Source organism: Hibiscus syriacus, unplaced genomic scaffold, assembly GCF_006381635.1.
Source record: "Hibiscus syriacus cultivar Baekdansim isolate YM2019G1 unplaced genomic scaffold, ASM638163v2 tig00110893_pilon, whole genome shotgun sequence".
Lineage (NCBI taxonomy): Eukaryota > Viridiplantae > Streptophyta > Magnoliopsida > Malvales > Malvaceae > Hibiscus > Hibiscus syriacus.
Genome location: NW_024062901.1, coordinates 5,890,259 through 5,903,401, shown reverse-complemented (window position 1 = coordinate 5,903,401; position 13,143 = coordinate 5,890,259).

The window sequence follows — 13,143 nt, the reverse complement described above, 5'->3', positions numbered from 1 at the left end:
GTATATCTAACTTAGTATGTTTATTGTTTTTGTATAACTTTTATTCGGCTCAATTGACCTTAAGAAATAAAGTCAGCCTGGCCAAAACAATTGTGTCGAAGCTTTCACCTGCACAAAGAAAAATGTTTGAGGATACATGCTTCGGGCCATGGCTGAAAGTACAACATCCCGGTGGAGATGCGATGTTGACACACCTGTTTCTTCAAACCATGACTAGCGATCTACCAGAGACTATACAACGTCGTGATGAAGAGATATGGTTTGATTTTCCACCGGCGTATACGTGTTTTGGGCGGGAGGAGTTTTGCTTAATCACCGGTCTACGCTTCGGACACGATGATGTAGGTCGGTGCACTAGACACATTACCCGCCCATCATGGCTATCCCGGGTTTTTCTTGAGCTGGAGAGGCCGAATCTACATTTAGAAGACCTGACAAGATTGTTGAATAAGAAAGATGGTTTTACTCGGATGGATGACGTCGACGTTGTCCGAGTATGCCTTCTAATTCTTTTGCATGCCGGCTTTTTAGACAGAGAGGCCAGACAACCTATTCCAAATTATCTAATCAAATTGGTAGAAGACCTAAATGCGTGGAACCTGTTTCCGTGGGGCTCGTATTTATGGAAAGCTACATGGAATAAGTTATCGTCTGCCTTGGATGATCGAAAAAGTTTGCATGGCGATGGTTCCAAATACACTTTGACATGCTTTATTTGGGCCTTTAAGGTAAGAATTTTTATATATAATGTTTCCAAAATTATAAGTAATTATTTAACAATTACTAATGTTTGTTATTATATTGTTTGTAGATTTGGATATTTGAGGCCTTTCCCGCCATGAAGACATATGCAATAAAAACTTCAAATGATATTCCCAGGGCTATTTCCTGGAAGAGGAAACGGACCTTCCAATGGGAAGATTTACTACGGTATACGACAATAAATAATGTAAGTTAACATAAATACTACCATATGTTTATAAACAAGTTATTACTAGTACACGTTTAACTTTGTTTGAGCTTTTATATTGTTAGGAGGCCAACACTCCTCTACAGAGGCTGACACCCACGGAAGCTGAGCTTGCCACTGATTGGTGGCAAGCTAGTAAGCGTTTTTTTTGATGGAACGGTTGATGAGCAGCCTCCACTTCGGGAGCCATCACCTCGCCCAGAGCTATCACCTCACCCAGAGCCATCATCTGATCGACCCGACTATACACCTCCACAACGACAACCATCACCTATTCTGTCACATCATCGAGCCTCTTCTCTACCATCACCGCAAGATAGGCGACCGGCAAAGATGCCACGATGTTTATCTCCCTGTTCTCCACCTCCACCTCAACGGGATGAGTTAGGGGAGTTACGTGATGAGGTCAATGCCTTGCGTGAGGAGGTCGGTACTTTACGCAAAGACGATGGTGCATGGCGTGTTGAGGTGTCTACATTACGCGATGAGGTAGCCGCTCTACGTGAGATGGTAGCATCGTTGCAGAATGAGGTTCATACTCTACGCAACGAGGTAAGTTTAAGATTTTTCATACTCGTAATTCATTCGGTTGCTGCCAATACTGCTAAACTATTTTTGATAGTATTTGTTTTTGGTTTTTTTTTTGTCTTTTGGTTGAAGTAATGCAATCCATTCAAGTTTCAATTTGCAGAAGAAGAATAGTTTACTTGAGCAACACGAAAATGACTATCGCAACGCGGAAATGGCTATCGCAATGCGAAATGAAAATCGCAACGACAAAATCGCAAGGCGAAATGAAATCGCAACGACAAAATCGCAATGCGAAATGAAAATCGCAATGTGATTTGTGTTTCGCGTTGCGATTTCATTTCGCGTTGTGATTTTGTCGTTGCGATTTTCATTTCGCATTGCGATTTTGTCGTTGCGATTTTCATTTCGCATTGCGATAGCCATTTCCGCATTGCGATAATCATTTTCGCGTTGCGATTTTAAGTTTCGTGCTGCGAAAGTAAACTATTCTTCTTCTGGAATGTTTATATATATTGTCCTTTTAAATGTTTATATAAGTGCTTACTTCTGGAATGTTATCTGAGCATTTGTGAACTATGATAGAATAATGACTTGGGTGAATACAATGCTAGTTTGAAACATATTTGTCTTTGTTTAATATCATGTCTGTTTATTTACTGATTTATGTATTAATTTTTTTAGCGGCCCGATAAGGTGGATGCTTTACGTCGGGTTTTCCTTGCACGACGGAGTTCACGCATCAGACGGCGTGGACGTGCTATTACGTCTCCGTTCACCCCAATGGTGCGAAGACTCCGCAAGAAGAAGCCCGACTCACCTGTCATCCCTCAAGAGTCCCCTCCAATCGTTCAAGAGGCCTCTATCCTCCCTCAAGAGTCCCCCCCACCGTTCAAGAGGCCACTGTCATCGTTGAAGAGGTCCCTCTCACCATTTCAGAGCCCGATTCACATGGGGTAATATATCGAAGTATTGAGAAACCCCCACCGGTTCCAGACATGATGGATGAGAGTTGGCTCTCGTATGAGTTATCGGCTAGTACCCTTCCGGCTAGTACCCTTTGGGCTAAGACCGCAGTTGATTTTTATCTACATGAGCGGAGCCAAGGGTGTTACACTGACATAAGCAAACTCAACGATGAAATGTTTTTGTTGCTTGATCGGTCTTGGTGGGGTGTGCTATTAGGGGTTGGAGACAGTGGCTATTTCGATGGGGAGGTAAGTATTATATTTGTCTTATATATGATTTTGATTAATTTTTTTTTAAAATTAATGTAATTCACTAATATATGTATTTTTTGTAAAACAGCATATCGATGCGTGGGTGTCACGTCTACTATAATAAGGAAGCTTAGGAAAAATAAAAAAAATTCGCGATATACAATAATGCCGGCGGCTTTTCACGCAGTTCACTTGAAGAATCAACGAGATGAATCATTTTCGTTGGGCAACGGACAAGCTAAACTTTATCCTGCATGGTGGGAGGTCGATACGGTTAGTGTTTATTTTTTAAATTTTTTAAAGGTGTTCATAAATAAGTGCGTAAATAAATGAATTATTACTTATGATTGCAGGTGTTTATCCCTGTTTTGGAACGTCGTCATTGGCTTCTCGTCCAACTTCAGCTCCCATCCCTGAAGATAATAGTGTATGACAGCATGATAAATTACATATCACTGTCTGATTTGAGAGATATGATCAAGGGATGGAGCTCTCATTTGGCTAAATTCTTGGATGAGATTAATTATTGGACTCATTCTGGACACAAGAAGCCAAAGAAGTTCAATGTCACAGTTGTCAGAGACGAGACCGCGCCACAACAATCGCCGGGAGCCAGAGGGGATTGTGGTCCTCTCTCGTATGCTTGTGCTTGGCGCGTTTGACGACGGGAAGCACAGAGTTTCTACCTCCCACCGATAGAGATAGAGCTGCAGTAGGCTTGTGGTTTTGGCATTATATGGCTAGAGTAATATATTCGAGACGCTGTCTGCCTGCATCCGCCTTATGAAAGTGTCCATTGTTAATTGGTAAGTCAAATGCAAGTTTTGTTAACATATATACTCCTTTTGGTTTGAAAATGTTTGGTTAAGTACCTAGAATTCAATAATTTGCTGTTTGTAGGTTTTAGATGTGTAGGAAGTCTTGTTTGAGCAAATGTTTGGTTTCTGCAGGTTAATCCTTAAGTGAGCTGCGTGAAATGGATGTACGGGGTCACAAAGTTGTTGATTCATTGATTCAATTATTTATGAAGAAATAAGAATTATTATTATTTTTTTGATTGTTTAATTGATTTGTAAAAGATGATTTGTAAATGTTGATTTGTTTAATTGATGTGTACATAATTCTTATTTGTGCTTGTTTAATTGATTAAAATGTAATAGTTGATTTGTTGATTTTCAATCTGCATTATGTTGAAGGCAAAACAGACTATCGCAACACGAAACTGACTATCGCAACGAGAATTTCGCAATGCGAAATGAAAATCGCAACGAGAAAATCGCAATGCAATTTTCATTTCGCATTGCGATTTTCTAGTTGCGATAGCCATTTTCGCGTTGCGATTTTTCATTTCGAATTGCGATAGCCATTTTCGCGTTGCGATTTCCCCGTTACGATAGTCAAATGAATGTCTAATAAGTGATAACAACTGAACAGATCATAGCAATGTTCAAACTCAAGTTACTAATACATGCCTAACTGAAAATGTTAAAAGTGCACACATAAAATACACATAATACAACTTTTGCATTTAAAAATCACCTAAGTTAACAGTCCCAAAAGGTGAAGTCGGTTGTGATTGGGATTTTGAAGATGATTGCGATTTTCAGAATCTCGTTGCGAAAGTCAGAATCTCGTTGCGATTTTGTATTATCTCGTTGCGATAGTCAGTATCGCATTACGATTTTCCAAATTCGCATTGCGATTTACTTATTCACATTGCGAATTAGGAAAATCGCAACGCGATACTTACTTTCGCAACGAGATACTTACTTTCGCAACGAGATAATACAGAATCGCAATGCGATTTTCAAAGTTCGCAATAGGTTTTAGTTTCGCAACACAAATTTTTTGTGTATATATCTACGCAGAAGCAACAACTCATAACCTAAATCCCTAAATCGCAACTCATTCCATCTCCATCTATCACTCTCTCCGGCGACATCCATTCCTATATCCGTTCCTACATCCTTCCCCATCCGGCAACAGGTCTTAGTTTCGCAGCTCGTTTGTTTAGTAAATTAATTTACAACCATGAAATCATCTAATGTTGATCATGTTTGGATAGATTTCTGTTTTGGAGGGTCATGGGAGAATGTTCATGGTGTTTTACAATATATGCCTTTACCCATGAATCTTCAACTAAAACTGTCATTAAAAAAGTTAACTTATGAAACTCTAATGTTACGTGTTTCAAATAAATTGAATTTAGAGACCCTAAGTGGATTTAGGCTATCTTATCAGAGGAATGGTAAAGTTTATTTTGTTAACCGACAATGAAGATGTTGAACGATTCATTGCTTACATTAGTGTTTCAAGTGATGATGTTACATTGTATGTTGTTGAACCTAGAAGTAGTATTGTTGGGTCAGTAGTGGGTAGTAATCAACTAAGTTTTTCTCAAAACCTACAACCTTTCTCTAATCCAAATCCCAATCAACTTTCAGCACCAAATTTCGGTTTTCGTATTGACCAATTAGACGATGATGAGCCAAGAGAAAAAATTGTGAGTACTAGTCAGTATTCAAAATTTGATCTTGGTCAATACCCGGACTTTGATATTGGTCAATACTCGGATTTTGATGATATTTCAGAAGAAGAAACAGACCATGCGTGTAATGATTTTGATATTGGTCAATACCCGAATTTTTGATGATGAAACAACCGTTACCGAGGAAGATGTTGTTGATGATAATGAGGAGGAAGTGAAGGCTGTGAATGAACATGTTGAACATCCATTCTATAATTCATATAATCCTGAAGAAGAAAAAGAAGAAGAAAAAGTCCCCGATGAAAAGAAAATGCCACGGGAGTATAACTGGAATATGCCAGAATTACTTCAGATACCGGAAGAAGAGTTGGTAAAGAAAGCAGTTGATTGTTACACAAAGTTATTCGTATCAAGAAAGATGATTGTTTTGATACAAAGGAAGACTTGAAGATAACTTTGTATACGAAATGTGTGGAAGATGGCTATCAACTAAAAGTTAACAAATCAAGCAAAGATCGTTTCGAAACAAGGTGTATGATTGACAAAAACTGTACGTGGCGTATGATTGCAAAGAGGATAAAAGATTGCGAAATGTTTCAAGTTAGGACTTTTATTGATAAACATACATGTTCAAGAACCCAAGTTTTTCCTAACCATAGACAGGCAAACAAAAATGTGTTGGGTGGTTTTCTGGCTGAGTTAATGTTTTTGAATGGCAGGGTATATCGGGGACATGAAATTATGACTGACATGAATACTCGGTTCAAGATTAGTATATCATATTCTCAAGCTTGGAGAGCCAAATGTTATGCCTTGGAATTGTTGAGGGGGTCGCCAGAAGCATCGTTTGCCCAACTGCCGGCTTATTGTCACAATTTAAAGCTGAAAAATCCTGGGTTGGTAACTCATATCAAAACAGATAGAGATGGACGCTTTGAGTTGCTGTTTATCGCCATTGGTGCTGCGGTTAGTAAATCAATATAATTTTGTTGACTCATTTCTGTTAGTTACATGCATTTCACATTTAAATGATTATATTTCTTGTGTATATTATTTTGTAGATTTGTTCGTTTATTACTTGCATGCGCCCAGTTATTATAGTTGACGGAGCACATTTGAAAGGTCGATACCTTGGAGTAAACTTATTAGCAGTAGCCATGGATGCTAACAATGGGATATTGCCAATAGCTTACGGGGTTGGCAAATCTGAAACCTCTGATTCATGGACATAGTTTATGGGGCATCTTAGGGATTGCATAGGTCTTATTAGCAATCTGACAATCATATCCGATAGGGCAAACTCAATTGACAACGCTGTTAGAAGGTGTTTCCCAGATGCTTTTCATGGACTTTGTGGTGTTCATTTGTATAGAAATCTAAAATCAAGGTCCGCTGGTATAAAAAAGCACAAATAGACATACTAGAAGGCTGTAAAAGCTTATCGGGAAGTGGATTTCAATAAGCATATAAACTGTTTAAGACGTGTTTTGCCTCAGTGTACTCAAACACTAGAAGATGTCGGGTTTGAAAGATGGTCAAGAGTACATCAACTTGGAGCAAGATATGGTTTCATGACGTCTAATAGTGCAGAATCAATCAACGCTCTAAGTCGTCATTCCCGGAAATTACCCATTACTCTGTTAATGGAGTTTTTTCGAGCCTCTATTCAACAGTGGTACTACAAGAAAAGAAACCATGCATGTATTATTTCTTTGAATTCGTAACTTATCATATATTTTACTAAGTATTATTTATTTAAATTTACAGGAACATTGGAACATCGTGTTACACCATGGACTGAAAAAAAGATAACGAAACGTGTTGTGAAGTCAACGTCATGGAGAGTTGAACCATGTTCAAACACTTTGTTTGAAGTACTGGATAATAACTTAAATGGGCTTGTCGATCTAAATGCAAGGACGTGTAGTTGTATGAAATGGCAAACATCTGGTTATCCGTGTGGCCATGTTATAAAAGTTGCTCTTCATCTAAACCAAGATGATTCAAGCACATACGCTATGGATTGCTACACTACAGAAGTATATCGACAGACTTATGCCGAGATTGTCTACCCTATTCCACATCCTTCTGAGTGGGACATACCAGATGACTTACAAATAGTTTTGCCACCAGCCATGGACAGAAGGCTACCTGGCCGACCAAAAAGTCACGATCGTATACCGTCTAAGGGTGAAGAGAAGAAGAGATCGACATGTAGTAGGTGCAAGGAAAGTGGTCATACAAGGTTGACATTTGGATCACCAGTGCCATCACAATCATCTTTTCCTCTACCAAAATATAGATCATCATCAAAATTCAAAGCTCATATGGTGTCAAGAAAAAGGCAATCAAAATCGCAATCATTTTTAAAATCCCAATCACAACTGGCATCACCTTTTGGGACTGTTAACTTAGGTGATTTTTAAATGCAAACGTTGTATTATGAAGATTTTATGTGTGAACTTTTAACATTTTCAGTTAGGCATGTATTAGTAACTTGAGTTTGAAAATTACATATGACGCCATATGAATCGGGCTCTTGAATGGTGGGAGGGACCTCTTCAACGATGACAGTGGCCTCTTGAACGGTGGGAGGGGACTCTCGAGGAATGATAGGGGCCTCTTCAACGATAGGAGTGGACTCTTGAGGGATGACAGTGGCCTCTTGAACGATGGGAGGGGACTCTCGAGGAATGTTAGGGGTCTCTTCAACGATAGGAGTGGACTCTTGAGGGATGACAGGCGAGTCGGGCTTCTTCTTGCGGTGTCTTCGCACTATTGGGGTATACGGAGACTTAATAGCACGTGCACGCCGTCTGATGCGTGAACTCTATCGTGCAAGAAAAACCCGACGTAAAGCATCCACCTTATCGGTCCGCTAAATAATTAAATACAAATATCAGTAAATAAACATACATGATATTTAAACAGTGAAAACAAAGACAAATATATTTCAAACTTTCAACCAAAAGACAAAACAAAGACAAATACTAACTTCACAGTGTTAAAGAATACACAGTTTAGCAGAATTGGCAGCAACCGAATAAATTTACTTCAACTAAAAGACAAAACAAAAAGACAAATACTAACTTCACAATGTTAATAAACAGTTTAGCAGTATTGGCAGCAACCGAATAAATTTACTAAGCAATCTAAGTGAAATGGTTAATTTAAGTGAAATTAGGAGTAAATTTATCATCAAGTTAAATATGGAAAATCTTAAACTTACCTCGTTGCGTAGAGTATGAACCTCATTCTGCAACGATACTACCATCTCACGTAGAGCGGCAACCTCACCACGTAAAGTAGACACCTCCACACGCCATGCACCATCGTTATCGAGTAGAGTACTGATCTCATCACGCAAGGCATTGACCTCATCACGTGACTCCCTTGACTCATCCCGTGGAGGTGGAGAACAGGGAGATAGAAGTCGTGGCATCTTTGCCGGTCGCCTATCATGAGGTAATGGTGGAGAAGAGGCTCGATGATGTGACGGGATAGGTGATGGCTCTCGTTGTAGAGGTGTATAGTCGGGTCGATCAGGTGATGGCTCTGGGTGAGGTGATGGCCCTCGAAGTGGAGGAAGTGGAGGCTGCTCATCATTCGTGCCATCAAGAAAACGCTGACTAGCTTACCACCAATCAGTGGCAAGCTCAGCCTCCGTGGGTGTCAGTCTAATTAATGGAATGTTGGCCTCCTAAAAATATAAAAACTCAAACAAAGTTAAATGTCTACTATTAATAACTTGTTTATATATGATAGTATTTGTGTTAACTTACATTATTTATTGTCGCATATGGTATTAAGTCTTCCCAATCCAACAGACGTTTCCTCTTCCAGGAAATAGCCCTGGGAATATCATTTGAAGTTTTTATTGCATATGTCTTCATGGCGGGAAATGCCTCAAATATCCAAATCTACAAACAATATAATAACAAACATTAGTAATTGTTAAATAATTAATTATAATTTTGAAAACATTATATAGAAATTCTTACCTTAAAGGCCCAAACAAAGCCTGAGAAAGTATATTTCGACCCATCGCCCCGCAAACTTTTGCGGTCATCAAAGGCAGACGACAACTTAGTCCAGGTAGCTTTCCATATATACGAACCCCCACGGAAACAGATTCCATGCATTTAGGTCCTCTACCAATAATATTAGCTCCTGAGGAATAGGTTGTCTGGCCTCTCTGCCTAAAAAGTCGGCATACAAAAGTAGTAGAAGGCATACTCGGACAACATCGACGTCATTCATCCGAGTAAAACCATCTTTTCTTATTAAACAATTTCTTCATGTCGTCGACGTGTAAGTTCGGCTTCTCTATTGACTCATCAGGAAAAACCCTGGATAACCATGATGGGCGGGTGATATGACGAGTGTACCGGCCTACATCATCGTGTCCGAATCGTAGACCAGTGATTAAGCAGAACTCCTTCCGCCCAAAACAATATACGCCGGTGGAAAATGAAACCATATCTCTTTCTCACCACGTTGTACACTGTCGGGTAGATCTCTAGTCATGGTCTGAAGCCACAAATGGGTCAAATTAGCATCTCCACCCGGATGCTGTACTCTCAGCCATGGCCCGAAGCAGGTTTCCTCAAACAATTTTCTTTGTGCAGGTGAAAGCTTCGAAGCAATTGTAGTGGCTAGGCTAACTTTATTCCTTAATGTCAATGAAGCCGAAAAAAATTTCTACAAAAACAATAAACATACCAAGTTAGATATACCAAAAACTACACTGTCAAGATATACAAAAAACAATAAACATAAATAGTAGTTTATTCTTGAAACTAAAATTTGCAACACTGTTTTATTTTTTGGTTAAAATGAAAATCGCAACGAGATAATGAGAATCGCAACGCGGAAATGACTATCGCAACGAGAGAATCGCAACGCGAAATGACTATCGAAACGAGAGAATCGCAACGCGAAATGAAAATCGCATTGCGAAATGAAAATCGCAACGAGAGAATCACAACGCGAAATGAAAATCGCAATGCGATTTTGGTTTCGCATTGCGATTTTTATTTCGCGTTGCGATTCTCTCGTTGCGATAGTTATTTCCACGTTGCGATTTTCATTCTCGAAACTATTCTTCTTCTGCATTACTTCAACCAAAAGACAAAACAAAGATAAATACTAACTTCACAGGCTAAACAGTTTAGCAGTATTGGCAGCAATCGAATGAATTTAATAAGAAATCTAAGTGAAATGGTTAATCTATTATTGAAATTACCAGTAAACTTATAATCAATCTCAATATGAAAAACCTAAAATAATGCAAAAATTTCAAAATAAAAATAAAACAAAACTAACCCTCGGAGGTTGATTTTCCATTTCTGAATGATTGTGAGGGATTTTTGACTGTGAATGGTTGTGAGGGATTTCGCCGGCGATGGGGACGGAAATCTTCGGAGATGGGGACGGATTTCGCCGTAGAGAGTGAGAGATGGAGATGGGACTGAGTGTTGTGATTTTGGGTTTGAGGTTATGAGTTGCGATTACTGTGGACGGTTCAGTTTACGATTTATTAAGAAAAAATTCGTGTTTGGAATTTGAAAAAAAAAATACGCGTTAATACGAATGGCGCTATGTAAATCGCGTTGCGAAAGTCAAAATCGCATTGTGAAAGTCAGTATCTCGTTGCGATTTTGTATTATCGCATTGCGATAGTAAGTATCGCATTGCGATTTACTTATTCGCATTGCGAATTGGGAAAATCGCAACGACACTGTAGACCATCGCAATGCGATTTCCAACTATCGCAACGCGAATTTGCGATAATGGAGATCGCGTTGCGAATTAGCGATCGCATTGCAATTTTTTTGGTCATTTTGGCAAATCCGGAAAAAGTTGGTTAAAATCGTATATTATAAGGCATTTTTTGTCACTGAGGCGATTTTCTCTTTAATTTATCTTAATATTTGCGGCAATACCAATTGGTTGTACTTGCAATGAGGAAGTTAAATGAAATAAAGTAAACCATATATTTAGTATTTAAATTATTAATTTTAATCTATTTTAGTATTTAAACTTTCATTTTTTAAAATTATACTTGACGTTTAGTCTTCATTCTATTTTAGTACTCGTCGTTAAAAACTTAACGCATTTAGTACCTAAACTATCAGTTTTGGCCTGTTTTAGTATCTAAACTTTTAATTTTTTCAAAACTTAATGCTAAATTTTGAACATGAGTACTAAAATGAAACAAAAACTAAAGTTTTTAACGGTGTGGTACAATGAAACAAAAACTAAACTTTAGGTATGATTTTAAAAAAATTAAAAGTTTAGGTACTAAAACATACTAGAACTGATAGTTTAGATATTAAACAAATAATTTACCCACAACTAAACTTTTTTAGGTATGATTTTGAAAAAACTAAAAGTTTAAGTACTAAAATGAACTAAAACTGATAATTTAGATACTAAAATATAATTTATCCAATTAAATGTTAGAAGAATAACTAGAGCTTCTTCTTTATCCAAAAATACCAACAGTTTAGCGGGAGAGGAAAGGAGAGTTAAGGAAAGACGTGATAAAAAATGTTATAAAACTTATAATATTTTTTGTTGGACGTAACGTGAAATGTTAATTTTTTAACATTTTTCGGCTATAAATCTTCTTTATAATATTTTTGGTTGAAGATAAGATTTTTTTATTACATCCAATCTAAAATTTTATAATTTTTATAATTTTTTGATTGAAATTTTTTTATAGCATTTTTAATTAAAGATAATATTTTCGATTACGTATAATCTAAAATATTATAATTTTTATAACATTTTAAGTCGCATTTATTTTTTACCGCTACCTAACCTTAAATTAGGGACTGCCCGCAGTTTAGAGCTCAAATAAGCCACAACTTATTCACACTTGTATAATTAATGGCAACCTGTGTCAGAAAGTAAGAATAACAAGTAACGAACTTCTAACATTGAAAATGTGTCTCCATTTTGAGGGAAATGATCACGTGTAGTATTTTAATATACGGTAAAAAATACGTTATCGGTTTTGTTATTATTTAAATAATAAAATCGCTAAAAAATACATTATTATTTCTACCAGTTTTGTTATTTTTCTACCATTTTATTATTGTTGGTCATTTTACTGAAAATATTAAAAAACATTGATGTTTTAAGTAGAAATAATAATGTTTTAAGTAAATTTTTTACCTTTTTTGTTATTTAAATAATAACAAAATCGATAACATCTTTTTTTAGTTGTATATTAAGGGTGCAACAATGTAGAACTTCCTTTATTCTAACTATTTGGAACTTACGAAAATTGGGCACTTCCATCTTAAATCATTTGAGGGGGTGGGGAAATTAATTAACTAGGTAAGATTTTTCGTAAAATGATAAATTTATAAAATTTTACGGAATAAATATATATATATATAAATTATTTTGTTGGTAAAACAACATTCCAATTAAAAAAAGAGAAAATAACCTCAGTGACCAAAAATCTCATATAATATACGATTTTAACCAACTTTTTCCGGATTTGCCAAAATGACCAACAAAATCACAATGCGATCGCTAATTCGCAACGCGATCTCCATTATCGCAAATCCGCGTTGCATTTTCGCAATGCGATAGTTGAAAATCGCGTTGCGATGGTCTACAGTGTCGTTGCGATTTTCCCAATTCGCAATGCGAATAAGTAAATCGCAACGCGAATTGGGAAAATCGCAATGCGAATAAGTAAATCGCAACGCGAATTGGGAAAATCGCAATGAGATACTGACTATCGCAATGCGATAATACAAAATCGCAACGAGATACTTACTTTCGCAACGCGATACTGACTTTCGCAACGCGATAATACATAATCGCAATGCGATTTTCAAAGCGCCATTAGTATCCTGGCCAATTATTTTATTTTTAAATTCCAAACATGAATATTAATATATTGGAATACTGAACTG